Source organism: Mastomys coucha, unplaced genomic scaffold, assembly GCF_008632895.1.
Source record: "Mastomys coucha isolate ucsf_1 unplaced genomic scaffold, UCSF_Mcou_1 pScaffold5, whole genome shotgun sequence".
In the NCBI taxonomy this organism is placed as follows: Eukaryota; Metazoa; Chordata; class Mammalia; order Rodentia; family Muridae; genus Mastomys; species Mastomys coucha.
In genome coordinates this window covers 21,503,572-21,506,346 of record NW_022196911.1, presented here as the reverse complement: position 1 = coordinate 21,506,346, position 2,775 = coordinate 21,503,572, and the positions used below count along the sequence as shown (strand labels likewise).

At 33.7% G+C, this 2,775-nt stretch overlaps 1 pseudogene; it reads right to left on the bottom strand.

Moving 5' to 3' along the window:
* Window positions 1–307: 307 nt before the first annotated feature.
* The window catches only part of LOC116077402, a 4,879-nt pseudogene continuing 2,411 nt past the window's right edge, over window positions 308–2,775 (bottom strand).

The window sequence follows — 2,775 nt, the reverse complement described above, 5'->3', positions numbered from 1 at the left end:
AAATATCAACAAAATATATTGCAAACCAAAACATTGTTTTGCAAATATGGCATCTATACAAATTGATTAATATTGTTTATGTGACAAATTATAGGATAGCAAATATAGTCTTTATAATATATTCACAATTTGTATGTTTATAGTTTTGTTCACAAATATCCATTCCTGCTTTTGTGATATGGTTGAGTATGTATATGTACTTGAATGAAATAAATACATTATTCAAGACCACATCATCTTACTGTTTCTGATTTGGATAGGATATACTGTTCCCTGTACAGGAAAAAGGAAGTAAAGTCTCACAGATTTAATGACTGCTCACCAGAATGGGACCCATAGTTTGAAAACATGCAGAGACTAGTAAAGCTTTATTTGCCCATATAGAGCTGAAATTATCAATAAGAGATATATTTATTTGTAAGAGGCAAGAAATTGTGTAAAAGAAGACAAAGGTGATCACCAAAAGCAGAATGGTCTCTGTGGCTCTGAACTTAGGGGAGGACCTGAAGGAAAATTGTTTCTATGAATATGCTTCACTCTCTGCTTATGTCTGTAGAGAATGAAACCATGTAGCTCCTGGACCAGAGTATCATCAACATGAACACCATATCAGGAATATGGAGAAATATTGCATTGGCAATGTAAGGGGCCTTGTCATGATAAACAGTAGAACAGTATTGGATCATCCTTAGTCATGTAATGTTCTTATTGTTCCATCTTGCTGTCATGTACGTGGGAAAAGCTATGTTTACTATGAATGACAGGACCCAGCTCAGGTACACACTAGAAGCAATGTAACTAGGAGACTTGACTTTGAGGTGTGTCTACCTGGAAGCTTTTGGACTGATGGTGATGGCCTAGAAGATACTCAGAAAGCAGGTGCTGCTGATGGACACACCCTTTCCTACTCTGTGAAGTTAGAAGATTAGTTTTCACCCAATATTACTGAGGAAGTCTTTCAATCCAAAAGCTGACACAGTTTAGGGAACTCCTTTACATAGGAGAATTAAGAAGTTTGCTGCAATCAAGTGCTACAGAATCCAGTCTACGAATTTTAACTTGCACCCCATGAAGTAAAGCATCAGATATTGGTTGACTAAGAAGGAGTTGCCCAGGATTCCAATGATAATCTGTGATAAGCTCACACTTTTTAACAGTGTCACTGGCTTCCATGCTTTCAGCTCTTCTGGTTTTAGAATTATGACATGGGTATATGAGTCATAGGGTGTGTGCTATATTTAATATCATATATTCTATATTCATAATTAGGCTTATGCAGAATGTTTACTTGATTTGTCTATAGGGCTTCATAAAACTTCATTATAATCTAAGAGAGAGTATACAAAATATCATCCCTAATTTTGAAAGAAGTGTACACAACTTATTCAGTATTCACATCTGAACAGAAGTCTCTGCTCTGGCTTTGGTTAAGAAGCTAAGGAAAAATATATTCATGTGAGTCAAGTGTTTATACATCCATGCACTGTTAGTAATGAAAGTGAGGACTTTTAAGTACACAAAGTTGACAGGCCACTTGCATCCACAACTACCTTAAAAATCATTCAAGGCCATCTATAAAATGAATAGCCTTGTATATTTTATATGCATTTGTCATTTTACGTTTTTAAAATTATTGATGTGGTATGATTTTTGTAGTTGAATTTTCTGTGTGTGTGTACCTGTTTTTTGCAGGATGAAATACCAGTTTCTAGTCAACACTAAGAATTTTAATATAAAACAGAATATATGACCCTGAAGAAACCAGTCTCTGTAGAGGTATGTGTATCTTGGACAATGGTCCAATTCTTAGATTCTACCCAAAGGTTTATTTATACTTATGATAGTAAAGCAAATAAAATGATAGCCTAGTAGAAACCAGTCATACTCTCATGCCATTTCTTAATTTTCCAAAAGAAAGGAAGCACAAGTTAACAGACCATGGATCACAACATTATTATTATGTACCTCATGAAATACTTCAGTGCTATCTTTACTGAATCAGTGATCTTGGAACAGGACTGTAAGGTTTGCAAACCAACCAACTTCAGGATGATGTGTACACACTGCCTTTTGTTAGCATCATGTTTTGTGCTTTTAACCAATGAAGAACTTGTGGCTAGAGAGATGGGTCAGTATTTAAGTACACTGGCTTCTCTTTCAAAGGACCTGACTTTAGTTCTCAGTACAGATGGTAGCTTACAATGAACTGTATATATAATTCTAAGATTTTAAGACCATCTTTTGACCTTTGAATATTCTAGGCACACATGTAATACACATGTGTGCATTCATGTTTCACAAACACACACACACACACACACTAAAAATAAAATGAATAATTTCTACCTCCAGTTTCCTAAAATTAAAAACAACTAATGAAATATAACATTCCTTATAAAAATTATCAGGTTCACTGCTGTATTATAACATGTAAATCAACTTTCAATTTGTTCCTTCACATCATCATTTTCTGAACTTCAAATTCATCCATCATTTATATATTGCTGCCCAAACTAAAATTAAGAACATATGTGAAAACCAGATATTCCACCTCTGACTTTCAGTGTTTGGATTAGTTAAAAAAATTGATCTTATTATTATTATGATGATAATGATGATTAATTTTTTCTTGTGTGTACTTCCCTTCTTGTGTTTTTCTTCTATTATATTCTGTCAGGGTGAATTAGTAGAAAGACATTATTTAAATTTGGATTTGTAATGTAATATCTACATTTCTCCTTCTAAAGTTATTGAGAATCTTGCTGGGTATAGTTT